Source organism: Ictidomys tridecemlineatus, chromosome 3, assembly GCF_052094955.1.
Source record: "Ictidomys tridecemlineatus isolate mIctTri1 chromosome 3, mIctTri1.hap1, whole genome shotgun sequence".
NCBI lineage: Eukaryota > Metazoa > Chordata > Mammalia > Rodentia > Sciuridae > Ictidomys > Ictidomys tridecemlineatus.
In genome coordinates, this window is record NC_135479.1 from 167,552,391 (window position 1) to 167,575,260 (window position 22,870).

Consider the following 22,870-nt stretch of genomic DNA (forward strand, 5'->3'; position numbering starts at 1 on the left):
CTGGAGATCAGATAACATGATTCACAGCCCCACTGCACATGAAGCTTGGGTGGCCTTAGGTAAACCAGTTTGCTTCTTGCAACCCAAGCGTCCTCACATATTTGCAAGTGAGAGCACACCCTCTACCTCATTGGATTATTACACTGTCCTGGAAGGCAATTTATCATTGGCCAAAATAGTCAACTAACAACTTGCTTAAATTGTTCAAATTAAGCATTTATATTTCTACTAGGAATAATATCATTTATGTAAATATCCAACAAGGATGCAACTTATCAGTGTCTGCAAATTTTATTTCTATCTAAGATAAGAAAATGTATAAAGGCCTAGATTTTAAAAGTCAGCATTTAAAATTCATATATCTAACCCCGAAAACATACTCTTTGGGCAATCTATGTATTACAGAGCATGAAGTTATGGGTAAGGTTTTTGTTTTGTTGTTTTTCATTCAGTAAAAATGTGGTTTAACTGAAAACAAATAAGTGTGAGAAAGCATTCTTTTTTCCTTCAAAAGTAAAATGAACCTACTCTTGAAGAACCATTACATATAGCACCTGAAAAAAAAATTTTTTAAAGTAGGAAGCTTGGCTACTCTCTAATATTTCATGGCCAATTTAAAGCTTTGATATTCAAATTGCAAAGTAGACCAGGGTCAACCAGGATATCCTTGTGATAAACACGTATGGTTCCTCTGCTTGTTCACAGGAAAAAGCTAACATAAATAAATGAGTTCTGTAATTAAAATTCTATAAATGGATGACCATCTTGCTTTGTGAAAAGCAATCAAAGGAAAACTAGTTGTAATTTAACATAGGGTGTTTGCTTTCACAAATACCTAAGGCCTTGGAATACAGCTTCAATTGCCCATACAAACATGTTTCAAGATCTTGACATTGAACTCGACAGATGCCAGTTTAGGGGCTGCAGGTGGTTCTGAAACCAGGGACCCTACAACATCTTTGACTAAGTTTATCACAATGCAATTATTCCTCTTCAGGGTGGATAAAGGGCAGAGAGGGAAGTAGAGCTCATTGGCAAAGGTCAAATATTTATTTCTTCTCAAACTCTGAACTTAGCTCAATTGTGGCAATGGTTTTTCCTCCATTTTAATAAAAAATGTATATTTTATTTGTATGGAGCTTTGAGGTTCATACAAAGCTTGAATGTCTATAATTTGGCTCACACCTGGCTCAAAATGTGCTTGTCAAATGGGTGTGCAGATATGATTTTCTTGATGAATAAGGAAATGAAAGTTTCTAAAGTTGTCTCAGATCACACAGTTCAAGGGAGAAAGAAATAAATTTTCAGTCTGACCCTTTCAGAGTTCTATTCCTGGTGTCATCCTGTCATCTCAAGATAAAATGCATTAGAGAGAATTCTAATCTGAAACCTCCTTATGGTGCCGTGCTGGTGTGTGCAGTTTTGGAAGGGTCAACTCACACAGCAGTGAAAGGAAGGCAGCTCTAGGGCAGCATTCAAGGGTTAGCACCAGTGGGGTGAAGGGTGTTAGCATGCAGATTCTGGAGTCCCTACAAGCTTCCTCCAATTTGAGTCTTACGTACAGAAAAGTTTGGGAAACACTGCTCTAGGACACAGTACAGAACCATGGAGGGAAAAAGAAATAACAGATTTCCTGAACTGCATAGACCATAACAGATGGTACAGTTAGTACTCCCACAAGACAGCAAGTGCCACAAAAGCAGGTCCTGTCTGTCTTCTCTAGCATTATATTTCTAGTACTTCTAACATAGCACTGTCACAAAGAAGAGGCTAAGCAGACAGTTATTGAATTTGCAGATCCCCGATGCTTTGTGTTAATTCTTGTTTACCTTAAATGCCTAGTACACGGCACATGCTCAGTGAATAACAGCTGATCTGAATTCCTGTGAAGTACGAGTACTTACCATGTGCCAAGGAGGACAAATGCTTTGGGTGCATTATCTTATGTCATATTGACAATGATCCTGTGAGGGAAGTAGTAAACTTGCAATTTTTATTTTAGAGATGATGAAACTGAAGGTCTGAGAGGTGCAATAACTTTCCCAAGTTCACAAGCAGCAGAATCGGGACTCAAACCTAAATCTACCACACCAGAGTCCCTGTACCACACAGCCTCTCACAGAGGTGAGCTTTCACCAATGAGCACAGGCACATTCTTTTGATATCAGACAAAACATGACATTTCTCTAATTTATCGATTCTCCTTAACTCCTTAAGCAGTATCTATTTAACATCAATTGGCAAAATTGAAAGTTTATAGTCTTTTTGATATAAACTCTGCTGAAATAAAACCATATTAATAATAACCCCATTCCTTCTAATTCTGCTCCTCCCAACCCTGTTATAAAAACAAAACAAATCCTATGAAATGACACTTCAAAACTCATCAGATTTTTATTTGCAGATTCTTCTAATGCTTTCTCAAACCAAAGGGAGCTTGTTTTCTCAACCAGCTAGAAAAAATATTGTGTTCAGCAAGAATTCTGGAAACTTTGTTCTACTTACCAAGTACGAAAGTATCTCAATAAATATTATATAACACCAAGGAAGAAACATCCTTGGCCTTGCAGGTGCTTTCTAAAGTCCTTCTTCAGACACAGTCACCAAGTTCTGGGACTGATCCTGGTCTAAGAAAAGGGAGCCCCAGGAGCCCTTGATTAAAGATCAATAGTTTGGTCCAGTTCTTGTTGAGCCTGTGCCAATCTTGAGTATCACAACTGCTGAAAATGGGTTCTTGCTGCTGTATTCTTAAATGATATCATAGTTTTGTAAAGTCTTTATTCTTCTCTTAGGCTCCAGGAGTTCTTCAGCCAATCTTTCAGTGAATTTTGTATCTAGGATCCAAAATCATGTCCAAGCCAGTCTGTAGCAAGGCTTCCCTTTCCTTCCTGCTTCCTCAGTGACAGATGACTTTATCTTTCCATTACTGGGTCTCCTCTCACATCCAGTATGCTGTTTAATACCACCCGATAACTTGAATTTTTGTGCAAATTAGAAAATAACAGCTCCTCTGATTTCACATAGTCCTGTGAGCACCCAATATCTAATATATTAGCAACAGCTAGATTTCAGCCACAACTTATCCCTTAGCCAGGTATCTGTCTTCATAGCTTACCTCCACACCTTTACCAAGTTGCCCTGATAACATTTGTGTCCACTCAGTCCTCTGAGAAGCCTTCCTCCTTTCAGGTCTCTGCTGGCCCTCAGCTCACACTGATACACACTGAAGTCTACAACAGATTTTGCAGTTTGCCTGTCTTCCTCTTTGTATTTACAACTCAGTTTTGTGATTATTCTCTACAGTAATATGCCTAGGACATTTTAAACAAACCTGTATAAACAAATCTAGGACAGACCCTCCAGCTCCAGCCATGCATTAATGTTTGTTACTGAGGATTGAACTCAGGAGCACTCAACCACTGAGCCATGTCCCCAGCCCTATTTTGTATTTTATTTAGAGACAAGGTCTCTAAATAAAATATTTATTTATTTAGAGACAGGGTTGCTAAATGCCTCGCTGTTGCTAAGGTTGGCTTTGAACTTATAATTCTCCTGTTTCAGCCTCTCAAGCCACTGAGATCACAGGGGTGCGCCACTGCACCCAGCTAATATCTGTTTCTTTTGGTCCCAATCCAAAGGTCCTCTAAACCTAAGCCTCCTAGACCTGGCCATCTGCATATAACACAAGCCTTAATGGATAAGCACAGGACCTCACAGTGATAGATGTAAAGGGCTCAGTCCTATTTAACTCATAATCCTTTTTTAAAGTATGGTTGTCCTAAGCAACTCAGTGAAACCCCGCCTCTAAATAAAATAGAAAATACGGCTGGAGATGTGGCTCAGTGGTCGAGTGCCCCTGAGTTCAATCCCTAATACCCACCCACCCTCACAAAAAAGTATGGTTGGATAGCCCAATATATGGGGTAGCCTTTTTTATATACCAAGGATCACCTCCACTTGCAAAAGGTGTAAATAACAGAATAGTTTACCAAGCACTTAATCAATTCCAGCAAGCCCTTTTGCACATAATAATTAGGTCAAGGGTATTATCACCTCTTTGCTAGAGATGTTTAATACTCAAAGTAGTAGCCAAAATTCAAACTAAGACTGTCTGATTTCAAAGCCCATACTTTCAAGTTGCACACTATGGAAAACTATAATTATTGTATTTTTTAAAACTGTAACCTATTCATTTAATAATACCTTTAAAAGTAAAATAGAGGACAGAGGTAGAGCTCAATGGTACAGCGTGTTCCTAGCATTCATGAAGCCCTAGGTTCAATCCCCAGCACCAAAATAAATGTAAACAAAGGGTTGATACTCATTAAATGTATGCATTTATTAAAATGAACTTTTTAAAATCAGACACAGGAGAATGTGCCTGCCATCCCAGCACTTGGAAGGCTAAGGCAGAAGGATCACTTGAGCACAGATGTAAAAGACAAATCTGGGCAACATAGGGAAACTCCATCTCAAAACAAACAAAATACACTTTATTTGAAAACACTATAATATAAAACTCTATTCAGTTTACAATTAAAGAGATAAATCTTAAGGAATTAGTAGTCTTGTTGATGTAGTTGATGGAATAGTATTTGAGAATAACTAAAGAAATAAAGAACAGTACATACAGAGTTAACAACATGCAATATTACACCTGAAGAAGCTTAATTTAAATCTGCAAGTATTAGCTATTGTTATTTTGTGCAAATCAAGAAAAAAAACCCTGACATTTATTGAATAAATTAGCAGAAATTATAAATTAACTTATGTCCCCTTCCAAAAAAGCAGCTTGAGTAGTTTTAACAAATTGAAGCAACTGCATAAATTCTGCTCGATTGGTAAATATATATCTCTTTTCTTCCTGCATGGAAGAAAACGGGGAACATGTACAATTGACTATCTTTCCTTCACCTCCCCCAGTTCCTTAACACATTGATAGGCGACCACATACATACACACACACCCCTTCTCTTGCAGTCTCTCAAGAAAGCCAGAGCTTTTGCCAGATTTTGTACTGAGCATATGGAGACAGATCTTTGCATCTCTAATTGAATCTAAGCCCTTACTGCCAAAGCCAAAGCAGATGACCAAATCTCCTACAGAAAATGCAGTGCACTCAGGGGAAAGAATATGAAAAGGAAAGAAATGACTTTTCAGCAGAATTTTGTTTTTTTAATAGCACAGCTAGACACACTACAATCATTCAACTAATAGCAACGACACTGCATGCTAAAAATAAATGAACTGGAGTTCCTGTTTTCGAGATCTGTTGCTTTAGATTCAGCTCCATTGCAAATAGACAAAGAAGCTTTTAAAGGCACTTCTGTTTATTCATGGTTTCTCCCCAGGCCCCAGCTCTCTAAGAGGGGATACTTTTTAAAAATTTTCTTAATATTAATTAATATTCTACTGATAAGATATCAACCTCCAAAACAGTATTATATATTGTGAACAGGTAATGACTATGGCTACTTTTGTAAAACAAATTAGCTTTATTGAGATAAAATTTTATACAATATAATTCACCACTTTTAAGTGTACAATTTGATGAGTCTGGGAGAATGTATACATGTATGTGACCATCACCAAAGCCATGATACTAAACATTCCCATAAACCCCCAAAGTTCCTCATTCCACTCAATTCCTTTCCCCTACTTCCTGGCCCCTAGCAACTTGATCGGCTATCACTATAATTTCACTATTTAATTCTTCTAAAATTTCATATAAATGTAATCTCACAGTGTGTATCTAATTCCTTGATTCTTTCAATTAGCATAATGCCTTTGAAAAAGCTGTCCATGTTGCAAAATTTACAAGAAGATCATTTACTTTTACTGCTAAGCATCATGTCATTGTATGGCCGACAATTTATTAGTTCACTACACAATAGACATTTAATTTCTTAGCAATTTTTGGTTATTGTAAATAAAACTGCATAGAATATTCAAGTACAATTCTTTGGGTGGAAATACATTTTCATAAATCATACATCAAATGTATTTTAACTTTACTTGAAAACCTTACTTCACATCATATGCTGGTGCCCATTTTCTAACAAAACATTTACTTCAACATCTCATTTAAAAGTAAAACCCCCTGCCTAAACAAATATTACTCAAATACTATACAAATTATTGAGGATACTGAATAATACAAATCATTGACCAAAGTAACATTTTTTAACCTATTCACATCAATAAGAGATTGCCTATGTATCTACACACACACACACACACACACACACACACACACACACACACACACACACACATATTGTATATGTACTCTAATCTAGGATATGAAAAATAGGGCTCACAGTCTGGTAAAGGAGCTGAATTACACTGATTCAAAATTATTTTGATTATTTATAATGAGAAGAAAAGCAAAATGGTTTTGACCTCTGCTACTCAAAGTGTGGTTCCATGAACCAGCAGTATTGGCATCACCTGGGAAAGTGGCAGAAATGTAGAATCTCAGCCCCACCCTCTGATTTACAGGGCAGGATTTGAATTTTAACCAGATTCTTCCTCAGTGATCTCAGTGTTTGAAAAGCATTGGTCAAGGAGGGAGGAAATGAAACCCCCTGGAAGAATCAGGGCCTCACAGAAAATAATATTTGAGAGGAACTAGAAGCTCCTTCTAAGTCCCATGGTACATCCCTTAAACAAGTATTTAGAGCTTGACCTTTTAAAATTTCTAATCAACAGAATTCTCCCTGAAGGAACTACCCAGATTCTCTTTGAAGAGAAGTGGCTTTGAGAAAAATTTCTCACCATTTTAGGGAATGTTTGTGGCTTCTTTTTAAATTCCTTGCACACTTGTCCATCCTACCCTTCCATCTACTCCCGTATCACTTTGATACTACTGGTAGGACTCCTTTCTTCACATTATACCTATACCATACACTTCATTCTACTTCTGTTTATTCACCTAAAAGTGCCAAATGAATCACTGGCCAAACATTCAAAACAATATTTCCAATTATTGCTATTTACAACGTGGACTCAAGAATTACACACCTTAGAGTTATGAAGAACAGAAAGGTTGAGGGCATTTAGGCGAGTAACATCAAGCAACTGGCATTGTAAAAAAATTAAAAATTTGTCAAAGGTGATCTTGCCAATAAGTAATGGAGTTGACAGTATAGAAGAGCTTTTTTATGGGGATTATCCTCTAGCACAATAGTATTTACTTATTCCATAAGAAAAAAAACCAAGTCAATACAGGAGTAAATTAATGGCTATTGCCAAACACACTCATTTATTTTGTTCCAATCCTCTCTGATCTCCATGGTGTTCAATTCCTGAACCACTTCCTCTTGTGTGCGAGGCACCAGCCTGAGTCTCAGTAACTTCTCTCCCTTTGCTTCTAGATCTCCTTAGCCTCTGCCCACCTCAGGACAGGTGCTCTCAGGCTGCCATCTCAGTGCTGTTTTTAAAGCCACATTCTCACTTCTTCTTACCTCAGCTATTCCCAATGATCTCTAATCTCTCCCCCTTAAACCAGCCCATACATTATACCTGGGGGGAAATGCTCATATCTCCTCTTGTTACCAATCCCACAGGAAAACTTTCACTGGTTTCTCATTGTCTGACAAACGAACATAAAAATCACTAAGACTAGCATTTAAGACTACTATAATTTGGTTCTTCCATTTTACTTCTTCATCTTCATGCAATTTGTTCTTGTAGACAGCAGCATAGGTAGGTGTTAGGATAGCTTGCTTAACCATCAGACTCAGACCCCCTGAATTTGAACATCAATTTTTCCTTTCACTAGCTATATACTCCTGGAAATTTGCTTAACCTCTATATACTTCAGTTTCCTCTATAGGATGTACAATAACAACAGCAATGTACAATAATACAATAAGGCTATTGTAAATAATAAATATAAAGCATCTAAGTATCTGGCACATGGAAGGACTCACATATTCTTGTCTTAATTCTTTTCCAACTAGTGAAGTACTAGCTACTGTATACCAAGCCTTCACTAAAAAAAAAAAAAATGAGCTTCAAAACTTCCTGATGATTCTTAATGACTTGTAACATTGTGCTAATAATGATAGCTTCAAAAAATTAAGTTTCCATTACTGTGGTAGCTATTATTTCTTCACATTAATTTTAACATTTCAAAGTATCTGTGACATGAAATCTTCCTAACCCACTTCTGAATATAAAATGCAAGACACTCAAAATAGTAGTAAGTCTTCAGCAAAACTTAGACCCTATTTCTGGCTATAGAAAACTCATCCTTTTATGCCTTTCATAATAAAACTGCTCTGAGACTTAAAAAGCAAACACATAACAAATCCAGATTTAAACCCAGCATTTCAAACTAATATCATAAAGCAAGAAAAAAAATCAAGAACTCTACAAATAATTTGAGTTGGCAAATAGGTATCATTCATAATAAAAGTGAAGATTGGCAGGAAAGCCAGATGCACACATCACCAAGATTACAAGCCAGATTCTATTCAATTAGAGGTTCCAGGAAGTAAGAAACTTGAGTATCTAGCCCCATTGCCACCCTATCTGGTGGCAGGCAAGAGCTGTGCAAGTCTAGTAAATGGCTCAGGACTATGCTGGGGAAGGAGTTTGAAACCGCCACAAATAATCTCAGTGTGAACAAGCAAGAGTTAGAGACTCCTAAGGACAAAATCCAAGACCATTGTGATTATCCAAATTTTCCAGAATCACAAAAGCATAATGTTCTCTGTCAATATGAGTCCTTTACAAAAAGATGGCCAAACAACTGGGCAATGTAACGAATTTGCTAGAATAATGGTTCTTGAACCTGAATGAATCAGAAAGACTACCAAGTTTCACTGGTTGAACATGTAGCCAATTCCTAGTGGGCACTTTTGTTTTAAACTTTAGATAAAAGGTAATAAGCTGGTGTCCTAAATTTGTGCATGAATCTTCAGGAATAGTAAGGAGAATAAACAAAGTTGTTTAAGGGAATTTTAATGAAATTAATTACTGCTAATTGCTGTATGTAAATACAAAGGAAATTAGAATTAGTTTTATTGAGAAAACAAGGCCCAGAAAGAGCAAGTCTGTCTGTCTGTCTGTCTGTCTCTCTCTCTCTCTCTCCCTTTCCCTCTCCCTCTCCCTCTCTCCATTTTTAAATGTTTTCATTAATGCAATATCATCATACATAATAGTGGGGTTCATTTTGACATAATCATAAATGCATGGAATTTAATTTGCTTAATTTCAGTCTCTATTGCTTCATTTTTTCCCTCCTCTTCTCCCTCTTCATATTCCTTTTCATCTAGTGGTCTTCTCTCCATTTATTAATTGTATTTTTATTGATGCTTCATAGATATATATAAAGGTGGGATTGTGGTATATTTACACAGGTACATAGCCTAGCTTTGTCAAATTTATTCTGTATTTCCTCTTTTTTCTCGTTTTTCCTCTCTTCCCCCTCAAGCTCCTTCCTCTATTCAACTAATCTAAATCCTCTCCCTTTTCCTTTTCCTTTGCTCTGGCTTCCGAATTTGAGAAAAAACATTCTATCCTTGACTTTCTGAGTCTGGTTTATTTCAGTTAGCATGAAAATAGCAAATGCTATAATTTTGTTGTTCTTTATGGCTGAGTAAAACTCCATTGTGTATATATAATATATCGTCTCAATTTATTCATCAGTTGACGGGTACCTGAGCTGATTCCTTAACTTGGCTATTGTGAATTTTGCTGCTATGAAGACTGATGTTTCTGCATCAGTGTAGTATGCTGATTTTAGTTATTTTAGGCAATTACTAAGGAATAGGATAACTGGGATATATTGAGAGCAAATCTCTTGCCCGAGGTTTTACAGTTGTTAATAGAATTTCTACAACATTTGCATTGCACACAATGTCGTAATTTTAACTTCAGTTTGCTTACTCCTTGCTTCCATATTAGCTTAGAACAGCCACAGAGTAGGCATATTTGGATTGAAAATAAAAATTGTAGTTAAAATTTCTGTAGCTTGACTTTGTTTTTTTTTGAAAAGGCCTTGATTGGTTATACTGACATTCTCATGGGCCTCCTGGGCACCTGCAAAACTGGTATAAGGGCAAATAACAAGCAGCTGTATAAACAGAGGTTTTTTTTTTTTTTAACACCACCTGCTAAAAACAGAAACATTGTATAAGAACATTTCAAATGTTCAAACTTACATGGAAAGAATCTAAGATAATGATAGAGTTATCTTTTGCTTACCCGCACTTTTAGGAATCTGTTTCTCAATGGCCCTCTATTCCTAAAGATGAAGAGTGTGGTTAGGAGCAACCCAGATGTGAAGGTTCAGGAGGCTGTCTGCTAAATTGTTGAGGCCTTCTACCACAAATGATCCAAGACCCAGGATTTGGCTGTTTCTTCCCTTGCAAGTGCTAAAATAAAACATAAAGATATCTTACTTTTAAGAATAGCAAAGATACTCAAGAAAACTCTGAAGCCATTAAAAAAAATGTAATGAAAACACTATTTTAATAGACTCACTTCTGAATACCTATACACTGCTTTACAGGGTAACAAAATTACTAAATGCAAAATCAAAATGAAATAAACAAAAAAATTCAACAGCCAAATCAATAGCATAAATTGTATTACTGCCATTCTTGGCTGGTCTTCCAAAGGATCCTGCTCAATCTCCTCAAGAAAAATAACATATCCAGCTCAATTAATCCAAAGCAACCTGATAATGGAATAGCCATCTGTTTTATTTTTCAGCTTCTCTCCACACGTATAAAGCTTTGTTGCTAAATGCAGAGGTGAGAGAAGGAGCTTGCCCCTCAAAACCTTAGATGAAAGAAAGAGAGCAGAAGGAGGTTAAGAATAACAGAAATATCTAGAAAAAAAGCAGGAAGGAAGTGTGGGTGAATTAACAAGACCAACTAGTGTCAGAAAGTGTTGTAGACCACTTCCTGAAGAAAAAAAAAAAGAGTTGAAAAACATTCTTACATTGCTCCTACTATAGCTTTTCTTACACAGACTAACACTGACACAGAAATTAACCAACAAAAACTGTATGTTTTCTTCTGTTAGAAATTATTTGTATTTTTAAAACAATCTTAGGAAACAAATATCAAAAATGCAAAACTCTGGTGATTATTTTGTATCAGAAGCTACTAATAAATCTAATGTCCTCAACAGGAAATAATTTTGCTTATTATGAAAATCATATAGTAATATGCAAAAACAGATTCCACCAAGTAAAAAAAAAACAAAATATTTAAAAGTTGAGCACACAGAGACAATATCTATCTGTTCGTTGTATGCATGCAACATTTGATTTACAGGTCCTGGAGACAAAGTCAGTCAGTTGATAGTCTGAGTTATGCAATACAAGGGATTTTTTTTTTCTGAAAGTGCATACATTTAATATTCATAGAGCAAAGGAAAATGATTCTTTTCATATATTTTTATATACATTATACTTTGAAGTACTAAATATTTGACCCATTTAGAAACTAGAAGAAAAGCAAGGTGGCTACTATTATAACAGAGGAGAACTCTTCACCATGAGACAGATTTTGAACCTAAAGAAATTATAGAACATGACAAATTTGTGCATCAGAATTATTCTCCCCAAATTTATACAAAGTACTACTCCTGAGCATTTATTATCTTCCATCCACTATCACTTATTACTAACTGGAGCAAAGGATCAGTTACAAGTTGAAAGAATCTTTTAGAATTATTTAGTCTGAATAAGTTAGTAAAGAAAAATCAAGCAGTGTCTTACCAGAAAGAGCTGAGGATGGGATTTAGTTTTACCCAGAAAAGACTTAAATCAAGGAAAGAAACAAAGTAGCCCAGTTTCATGTTTGAAGGGCCTTCAAGAAGAAGGGGAATTAGCTTAGTTCTGAAGGCTTCCAGGGCATTAAACAAAAAGGTCAGGGAATGAAGAATTTAAGGAGGTAGGTCTGAGCTCTCTCTGTACTAGGAAGAACTTGATCATATTTAGGGTGCTTAAAGATAATAATAGGTTACATGGTTGGATAGTGGGTCACCCATAAGTAAAGATATTCTTTTCTAAGGTCCTCTTGGCAGGGGTTTGTAGAGGAATGCTTATTCAATCTTAATCTCCATTGAATCATGTGAGCACTTTGTTCAGCTGCCAATTCTCAATCAGGTTGGAATCACAGGTCTGATAATGTGCACTCACAGCTAGCTTCCTGGTGCTGCTATACAAAGTGTCTGAATATGTGGAGCTCGGTATTTTCCAGTACTCCCAACATTATACTCCAAGTAATAATTAATTTTGCATACTTCTAAAGAAAATGTATTTCACTTCCATTTTTTTAAAAAAATGCTGCTTTGAATCTGAGCTTGGAAAGTAATTGAAAACAATGAATGAATGGAAAATATATTAATATTCTACAGTTGACAGAAACATTGAACCTTAAAAAATGGCTATAAATTAATTTTTCCCAGTGATTTCCATTACAAAATCATGTCTCTAAAGGGGATGAGTCTTTGTTAGTGTGGGGCTTTGCACTGTTTTCCTAGCCCTGGAATTTCACCTTCCTACCTCCCATCTGAATCATAAGAATTTCTTCAATGTTTTGAAAGTCCGGGTTCTTGCTTGGTCTCACTTTATTCTACTCCTCAATTTATCTAAAAACTTTGGGCTTTCAATTACAAATCTTGTGCTTTACTTTTCCTGGAGCAATATGCTGATATCTGAATACATAGCTCTTCCTCAAAATTTAAAATATTCTTATATTTCTCTCCATACTAAACAGTCCTGCAATTAAAAGGGAACCAGGCAACAGGGAAGAGAGGAATCGCTCAGTGTTAGAGCACTTGCCTCAAATGCATGAAGCTCTGGGTTTGATCCCCGGTACCCCCACAAAATTTTAAAATAAAAGAGAACTGGTTTGGTTTCTTGCTTTTTCCTTGACTGTAAAAGTCCCCGTCCCAAAGGCTTTTATTGCTTGGCTTTGCATAAAAGTTACAAATAACATCCCATTTGACTTATAAAAGTACCCTTTTCAAACTACTTATGTTAGTTCATTTGAAATGAGCTTAGATTATTCTGGCCCTTCTGAAGTATCTCCTATCAGTGAATTTTTCTTCTTTACCTCTTCTGCTATTTTTAAAAGAAAAAAATGAGTTAGGTTAAGAGTGGCTAATTAGATGAGTAAACCACAAAACCTTAAGATTCCTGCATTGTAAACTGTCCTGCTTTTCACAGAAAATAAAAACATGTGATAGTATTTATAACCACTATCCGTTGGATGATCTCCTAAGGCCAAGTTACAAATAAGGGGCAGGTCTTTATTTGGAGTTCCTTATAATTTATTATTACAAAAAACCAATACACATGATAATATGAAATCCTATAATCTTAAATTTACTTCCTAATATCAGAAGATTAATACCTAAGGCAACGTGCATTGCGTCAAATTCACTTCTTGGTAAACTATCTCTGCATGGTGTTTTTACCTTCTAGAGTAACTTGTTGATTTTGTCAATACGGAATTTCCCAGTGCTCTTGGAGGCCAGATACGGTTTAAAGCACCAGTGATATAGTCATGAAGAAGAAAAAAGTTTGCAACCCAGCAAGAGAGGCAGACATTAGCAAGTCATCATAAGTAATTATCAAATTACAGCTGTGGCATATTTAGCAAGCTCTGAAAGAGAAGCAAAAGTGAACCAGTTGAAACACAGTGGTAAGGAAAAACATTCCAGACAATAGGATACAGCACTGACAACTATTCTGAGGTGAGAATGAAAATGGTATCCTGGAAGAACTGAGCCCATGGGTAGCAAGGATGCTGGTGAAAATAATAACAGCTGATCTTTGCTGCATGCATACACTTGCATTTCACATGCACAACTTCATACAATCCCCACAAAAGCACTAAGATGGGGACTATTCTCGTCACAGAGGTAAGGAAACAGGCCTAAAGAATGACTCACCCAAGGTCTCAAGCTAAAAGGTACCCAGAACAGTTTGGACTCAGGCAGTTAGATATTCCTACAGCTCCCCAGGAGCCAGCTCAGCTGGGAGCTTTCCTCATGTTCAGAGTTCATTCTGTTAATTTTCATTTTTCATAGAATGACACTGTGAAATACTAAGACATTAAACAATAGCCCACTCTCACTCCCAGAGTCTTAATAAATGTCTGATTATCAGTTAGAATCTCCTTTGTTAGAAAGTATTACACAGATTGTTTAAATGTTAATGAAATAAATTCTCAGGAACCTATTAACCAAAATTACCATATCTTCTTGGAGTTTTTAAAATACAGATTTATGTTCCTTTCCCCCCAGGAAAAATCACTATCATAAGTTCCGATAGCTACTCAATCCACTTTTTATTTACACTCACACACACTTTCATAAAAGTTACATGGCAAATGATGTTTAACATTTACATAGTAAACACATAATATTCTACTGACTTTAAGGTCTACCATGTAACACATCTAAGGTCTGGTTTATTCTTTTTCAATGTCAAAGAGTATCCTATCAACCAAATATTTCATGAGCTATCTATTCCCTAGAGTAGACATTTAGGTTGTTTTCAGAGAATTTATTTAAATATTATTTTAAAGTCAAATATCTTTTTGCCAGTTCAGTAAAAACAGTTTGCTAAGCCAGGAAATCCTTCAAATTGCTAGAAATACTTTAAGATCAAAATTTTATTTTCAAACAGTTTCTTTCTAAAACATAACCTTTCGAGTCATATAAAAATACCTAGATATCTAAAATAGTTACATCTTTGAAAAGTAAAAGAGTATTTAAACTGAGAAAATAAATTTCTAATTTATGAGAATCTATAATAACCCTGTTGGTATGGTTTGGATCTGTGATGTCCCTGAAAGTCTCGTGTTGAAAGCATGGACCCCAATGTAGCAAGGTTTGGAGGTGGGGCTTTTAGGCAGGGATTGAATCATGAGGGTCATGAGAGTTTATCAGCAACTGAGTGGACTACCCCGGAGGCAGGGCCTAGTTGGAGGAAGGTCACTAAGGAGCGGGAAGGGGGGGGCGCGGGTGTGCCCTGGAAGGGGTTGTGTGTGTGTGTGTGTGTGTGTGTGTGTGTGTGTGTGTGTGTCCTGGCTGCCAGGAGCTGTGCAGCTTTCCTCTGCCACACCCTTCCACCATGATGTTTCTGCCTTGGAGCCAGGGGGCCATGGACTGAATCTTCTGAAACCTTGAGCCAAAATAATGTTTTTCCTCCACTAAGGTATTCTTGTCAGGTATTTTGTCACAGGATGAAAAGCTGACAAGCATTCCTGTTGAAACAAAATATAATGAAGAGAAAGTAAGTACAGAAAATAGTCTTTCTACAGCTACTGTCTCTTCATGATAAGCACTGGCTGCGCAGAACAATCAGCCTGTTATAGACAAACACAGCAAATGTTTCTCTGGAATACTTTGTCTTCTGTTTTGACCAGAAAATAATCCAAGGTACAACTTCACAGAAAAGTTACCAAACTTTTTGAGAATCGAAGAATGTAAAGTGCCTACTACGCACAAGAGACAATGTTCTAAAAAGTAAACAATTAAACTAAACAATAAAATGCCTCTTGTGGGATATTGAAGTGGTTAGACCTATAAATGCTGTAACTATAAACAATGATCTGTTCACATTAACGGCAATTTTTAGCTCAAGGACATTGTATGAAGGTTTATTATCAAATGTAAACTAGAGGCAGGGCTACATGTATGTGAAGATTCATTTACAGGAGTCCTATACTTTTAATATTATCTTCTATAAAGAAGAATTTGAGAAAATCTCAAAAGGTAGATATTTTGAGATATGGGTAATCATTTTACTAATGACTGTATTCTTCACACTTTGAAATAATCCAGTCATGAATATACAAAAATAAAAAAAATAAAAACAAAATTGAAGAGAAAGAAAAGTCTCTTCTAGTCAATTTCCAACGAAGTATATACCATTCCTAAGAGGGTAAATAGAAAAAGAAATCTGGGCTGCCAAGGAAAGAAGTTAACACCAGCACACCTTGGGGGTGTTGCATGGAGTCCAACTATCTGGTACCTTTTTCACAAACAACTAGAAAACATTTAAGCACATTCCATGGGCAAGCCAACTAGAAGTTTCCTAGTTCAGACCCCAGCAATCCTTGTGGGCTAAGGAAAATTCTCCCAAGATTCAGGAGGCAATCCTGAATGGCTCCAAAATTCATCCCACACTTTTTATAGAAAATAGTCCAGGCAGAGAGAGCAGCTCCCACCTATCCAGGAATCCATCTGGTATATTTACTATCCATCTATTCATGGACCATGGAATTATAGGATGCAAGGACTGAGTTCAGAGTTTTAAAGCTAAGTCCATGTAGTACACATTTAAACATACAAACATAAGATAAACACCCTTAACCTCTTAACCATAGGTTGAAAGAGCACTATTTTAATTTTGTCAATTATGCAAAATTAAAACTCCTTCTCCAAAGATCCACCAGCTGACAGGGTCCTAACAAGAGAATAAAGAATGGCATATAGTTCAGAAACCAAAACTGACATAAGTTCAACTTCTGAAATGTTCCTAAGTTTGTGATTTTTTTTTTTAATGACTAGAAAACTTTCCCATAGTGATGAGTAATAATTGCTGGCTTCTTCACAAAAGGGAAGAGGAAGTTGGGGAGTGCACATCTACTCTGTAATCACTCCAGGTTGGGGAAGTCAGAGACTAAAGGACAGTCTGTGCTAAGAGCATTTAAAATAAATGACTCCAGCAGAGTCCCCAGATCCCCAAGGGAGGACAGGAACACCAAATGCAGGAATTGGCCAGAGCCCCATGGAATCACCCTGGGGATTTCATTACAGTACCTTTTGTGTGATTTCCCTAATGCCAGAAACTGAGCAACAAATTAAAAAAAAAAATAGAAAAGTTGTAATGCGGTTTGAAACCAACCTTTGCTAAAGAAAGTATATCCGGGGGCCTAATAAGCTCTGCCTAGTTCTTTATTACTAATGAAAATCTAATGGTTGGACTGCTCTTTTATCTAAGGAATTTTTTATTATCTCAAATGATATGCATAAGGGCAGAAAAATGAAGTCTTCTTTTAAAACATGCCAACCTGTTCGAGGAATTTCATTTTAGAAATACAGTGAGCTGCTTTATTTGTTTATTTTGTTAATGATGATTCTGAAACAGAGAAACTAGGGGAAACTGCATGAGGGACATGACCCCAGTGTGAGTCTGTGAGGATAGGGAAGGACACTTTGGGAAAGATCCAGATGAGGCGTAGAAGGGCTGATGTACAAAGCTCAGCCTGGAGCACCTCAGGAAACCAAAGAGGCTTTGTCTAAAAGTGCTAGTGAAAAGCTGAATGGAGAAATGAAGAAAAAGCCACACAGGGCTACTGAAACTCCTGTATTTCTATGAGACACATCACAGACAGCAGCAATCAGGGGTAAGAGAAGTAGTCTGTATATCAGTTCAGAGAAAAGCAGCTTAGACACAGTGTAACCACTTCTCAGTCTGGTGGTCCTAGGCCCCAGGTCCCAGGCCATGTATGTTTCTGGGAATGCAAAGAACAGGGTCAGAGCACCCAACCTGGAAGATGTTCTGTGTTCATGGGGCTACCAGAACAAAACACCACAAACTAGGTGGCTTAAATCAACTGAAATACATTGTCTCTGAGTTCTGGAGACTAGAAGTCTGAAATCGAGGGGTTTGGGAGGATGATCCTCCCTCTGAACACTGTAGGGGAAAATCCGTCCTTGCCCCATACGAGTTTTGGGTAGTTTGCTAGCAATCTTGAGCATTCCCTGGTTTGTAGGTGTATCACTTCAATCTTTCCATGGTGCTCTCCCTGTGTCTCTGTCTTCACATGGACCCCAGTCACATTAAATAAGGGGCCTACCCAACTACAGTATGACCTTATTTTAACTTAATTACATATGACATAACCCTATTTCCAAATAAGGTCACTTTCTTAATGCTGAGTGATCAGGCTTTAATCTCTCATTTTAGGGGTGACACAAATGAACCTTTAATATCCTCCTAGGCATACCCAGTCCTCACGCTCAGCGAAAAGGACCCTGATGTTCTGCAGGCATTCAGAATGTCTGGGAGCCCATAATAAAAGTTAAAGGGAAATGAACACCCCAAATCTAACCATATGATAGTGAAAGTCAGAATAGTAGTTACATCTGAGAAGAGTAACAGTGACTGAGCCTGAGCATATGGTGCCCTCCTAGAGGTTTGGAAACATTCTGTTTCTTCACAGGGAGGCAGCTTATCTGGATATGTTTACTGTGAGGAAATTTATTGGCATATTCACAGGATTTGTGTACTCCTACATCTGATATAGTTCCACAAAACTCTATTAAATATTAGAAAAGATAAGGGATCCTGGCAGCCTAGGTAGAACCTTAGAGAGAGGCCTTATCTGGGCGGAGTCACACAGTTGAGAGCGAGCAGCTCCACCCTGTTGATTCAGATGCTTGTTTGGGTCAAGTAAACTTACCAATCAAGAGACGCGCACTCCTAGAGGCTGGTGTGTAACTGGAAATGCCACAGTAATTCACTTAGAAGAACAAGGAGGTAAGGGCGAAGGAAGGAGGCTATATATTTGAATCAGCAAATTGATGACTCCTAAAGGCAAATTCACAGGAGATAATTAAAAAATTGTTTGATAAGCACAGGCCCCGAACGAAGACACATTCTGTAGTGCTAGAAATATGCTGAGGCATTCTGCTTTGCTCTGGGTTCTCCTAGCCACTTCTCCCCAACATTCCATTTTCAGGTTAACTACAGTTCAAGTAAGTTCCAGTGTTTTCTCTCTTCTTCTCTTTTAACCACATCTAATTCCTCCTGGGGAACTTTAAGCTCTTATGGTTAGGGTCTGTTGAGTCCTGTTGCTTAATTTCTAAGGAAGAGAAATCACCAACAAAAGACAAGAGTAAAAAGTTGCTGGGCAGCTGGGCATGATGGCACATGCCTGTAAGCCTAGCTGCTCAAGAGGCTGAGGCAAGAGCATTTCAGGTTGAGCCCAGTCTCAGTAACTTAGCAAGATCCTGCCTCCAAATATAAATAAATAAATAAATAATTTTTTTTAAAAGGACTAGTGATGTAGCTCAGTCCATGAATTCAACATCCAATACTGAAAAAAACAAATGAACAAACAAAAACCCACCAACTACTGGGCAATACCAGACTTTGTAGAAATCATATCATATTTTGGGAGTAAAGGCAAAAGGTTTTCTAGAGTTAAAAATAATGCAGATGTTTAACATTAGATATTATATAAATTGAATAACTGATAAATCAAGGAATAGGTAAGACAAAGGAAGACAAATTAGCAGCAATGGCAATAGATACAAATCAAGCATTGATCAAAATGTACATATAAGTTATGAAACTTGTAGTTGTACGAAACCCAGTTGTAAATAGAAGAGGTACTGAAAGGAGGTACTGAAAGTTTCAAAGTCATAAATTTGTAGTGATTCCCTGACTGTTCTCATCAGATGTCTCCATCCTGTGGAAGCCCATTTAAACTATCAAATTTCATTTAGACTCCCATGCCTCAGAAAATGCAAATAAGGCCCGAGTCTAAACTCCTTGAAACTCAATGAGAGCTCTAATTATCAACTAGATAGTTAATGTTTTTTTTAATCATTTTCTTGTGAGAACAGCCATTAAAAGAGATGTATTGCATGCCATATGAAAAATACAAATCCACTTTTAGAATCAACATGCAGAATTTGACTATTTAAAACTGTCTACATAGACCCACTTGCCTAAGTACATAGTTTTGTAGGGAAATACAAATATACAGACCACAGACCTGAAGTCTGATCAAACTGGCTCCTGTGACCTCTCCTGACTCATTTCCTAAAGCACTTGACTAAACATCATGCTTTAATAACACAAAACTTGGAGCAGTTCTCCATCCTCCTCAAAACTCAGCACCCTGGATCATGTTGCTCCTGCTGCCTGGAATGCGGTCCTACCCTGCTTTCTCCCACTAACCTCCAATTCTTCACGGAGCATTTTTCCTGTCTACTTCTACAATGCATTTGAGTAAGAACAGAGGAGAGTCTGAGAAGGAAGCATATATAAAGCTTGACTCAACAACAGACATAACTGTAACCATCATATTTTTAAACCATACAAAAACCTCAGACTAAAAGACATTTAATTTTTCAATAGGCATCTGGAGAGCAAAGTTTTTATTCATTTAGTTTATTCTGAAAAATCCATAGTTCCATTGAACCAACAGATTTCCCCCCAGATCCACTGAAAGCATGTACATGTACACACACTTTGCATCCCTACTGTGTATCCACGGATCCCTATGATGCCCATGATGGATGCCCCCAAATTTGTTGTTATTTACTGAAGAAAAATCCAAAGAAATAGAATAACACACGTAGTTGTAATACAATCCAAAGCAAAGTAAGGTGCTAAAAGAAAACGTGAGAAAAAATTTAGAGTTATATAAGATCAGCCAGAAAGGCTTTCTGGGGGAAATTAATCTTTAACTATTTGAGGAAGAACGGAGTTGTGACAGATATAATATAGAGCTGCAATGATAATAATGGCAGATAACATTGATTATACATTTGATATTTGGCAGAAACTATGCTGAACAATTTTTTCTTTCAATCATCACTTCTTTTTAATAATCATCATTGCTTTTTTAAAAAAATTATACCTTTATTTCATTTATTTATTTTTATTTGGTGCTGAGGATCAAACCCAGCACCTTGCACATGCTAAGAGAACACTCTACCACTAAGCCACAACCCCAGCCCCTCACCATTATTTTTTAATCATCAACCTAATCATCATAATAACTTTGGTCAGCATAATAAGGTGTGGACATTATTTCACATAAGATAAGGAAGGTGAGGTTTGAAGAATTAAGCAACTTACTCAGAGTCATGTGGTGATAGGCTATGAATTTGGAAATGGAACAAAGTTTATAGTCTGGCTTGGATGGGAGGGTGTGAGATGGAAGGAGTAAACCCCTAATCCTCAGAGGAAAGCCCAAGCTAAACCCCTGGGAAGCCTGCCATGGCTTCAGGGTCAAATGGGAGAGTTAAAACAAAGTTCACTACAGGAGTGGGCAGAAAACTTTAAAGATCACTGGGAGAAATTCTCTTCCCTCTACTATAAACTTCTCTGGACTCCTACAGCTCTGCCACCCTGATGAGAACTTTTTGTCCCCCAGGGCATCTGTGTCTCACACTAAGTTAAGTGACACCTAATAGAAATCTTAAAATATCATAATAAGCAGTGGGAACTTAAGCAATGAAATCTCAGACTTATAAAGTGCTTAAAATTAAATGTAAAAAAAATTGTGGACATAAAATGTTATACTATTAAAGAGGAAAATGATTTGTTATAAACATTCTTGGCACATTTATTTCCTCAGCAATGTAGCCACAATCTTGATTAACTCAACCCAAATTGAAATAACTCAACCACTGAAATAACTGAGAAACATAACATAACTTAGAAATTATGAGACTATGCTGAAAATTTACTGAGCATGAAAAAATTCGAGACTATCCATTCACTGACATTTACAGAGCATATCTTCTTTTTTAAAACATTTTTTAGTTATACGTGGCCACAATATCTTTATTTTGTTTATTTATTTTGATGTGGTGCTGAGGATCGAACCCAGTGCCACATATGTGTGAGGCAAGTGCTCTTCCCTTGAGCCACAACCCTTATTTATTTTCTTTGTAAACTATATTTTTTTTCAGAAAGAACAAAACTTTTTCCCTTATATATACAAAACCATAGGTTGAACTTGTTTTCTCCAAATGGGTAACATTTTGAGATGAGAAACTGATAATCATAATAATTATACAGATGAATGATGATCGTTATAACAAAGTTAAAATAGAGCTAATAAATTAACATTGTAAATCAGTAAGTGGACATTGAGTTATCAGATAAATATTTGCTAAATATGGAATATGCTGAATACCATGTCAGGTAAAGAGGACATAGAGGTAAACATTAGAAAACACCACAGTTGTCCTCTCACACAGAAATATGTTCTAGAATCAATCAAAAGAAAATGGAAAGCCAAAAGTGAATTAAGTTACACTAATTTAAGAAACAAAAGAAAACGAAAAAGAAAGTTTTTATAATAGTGATGGCTAAACATCCTGGAATCAATGGGTAATTGATTAAATGTTAGAACTTCTGTTCATTTATGATAAATTAGTATTCCTGGCTTATCAGAAATAATTAATTTCAGGTAAGTTTGTGCCACTTGAAGAATGCCAAGATCATATATTAAATGAGTAGAAATGAAATTCTCAGGCATATATAATCCCATGACAAATACTGCAAGAGTTCTATACATTTCCACTGACAGTGTTCTACACAGAGCACGAGTCTTTACTGACAGGCTGCCCAGGAGCCCAGGGGCGGGGGAAGAGTTAAGAACTCAGAAATTGTAAGGCAAGGCCTTTTGCATTATTTGGAATATTGCCTCTTGTACCAGTATTGTCTTGTCAATGGATACTGTGATTTGATTGGATGAGATAATTAATTTGGGGTATCTAGTTTCAGATGTTATCAGTCAATTCCAAGACCGTGGAGAGACTCAATATTCAGTCTGGAGAGTGATTGGGATACAGAGCTAGTATTGTAGCATTCTATGCATGAAGGTGAAATCAAGCGAGTGTATGAGATATTTCAGAAGATATAAGGAATATTGTATAGGGTTCTCGGAGCCCTGCCCCTTAGTTGTCCAGGCCTAGGTAAGAGAGGAAATCAGTGATGACTAATGAACAAGGAGAAGAAAGGCCAACCAAGAGTGAAAGTGTGTGCGTGAAGCCCACTGCCCACTGAGTCAGTCCTTAATTAAATATGTCTACTAACATCCCATTCCAATTAGAATACAATTCAAACTCCTTTCCA

General features: G+C 36.8%; 1 protein-coding gene across 7 annotated transcripts in view; it reads right to left on the reverse strand.

Moving 5' to 3' along the window:
- The window catches only part of St3gal6 (ST3 beta-galactoside alpha-2,3-sialyltransferase 6), a 55,119-nt gene that overhangs the window by 27,594 nt on the left and 4,655 nt on the right, over positions 1–22,870 (reverse strand). For 3 of the 7 annotated variants that reach the window (XM_040270488.2, XM_013362761.4, XM_005335068.5), the window contains exons 2-3: positions 18,450–18,577; positions 10,216–10,385 (exon numbers count right to left, since the gene is read on the reverse strand). The gene's annotated coding sequence lies outside the window, so the exon portion shown is untranslated. Of the gene's footprint in view, positions 1–10,215; positions 10,386–13,446; positions 13,635–15,160; positions 15,243–18,449; positions 18,578–22,870 lie in introns of all 7 variants that reach the window. The other 4 variants (XM_013362760.4, XM_013362759.4, XM_013362758.4 and 1 more) reach the window with 3 other exon arrangements.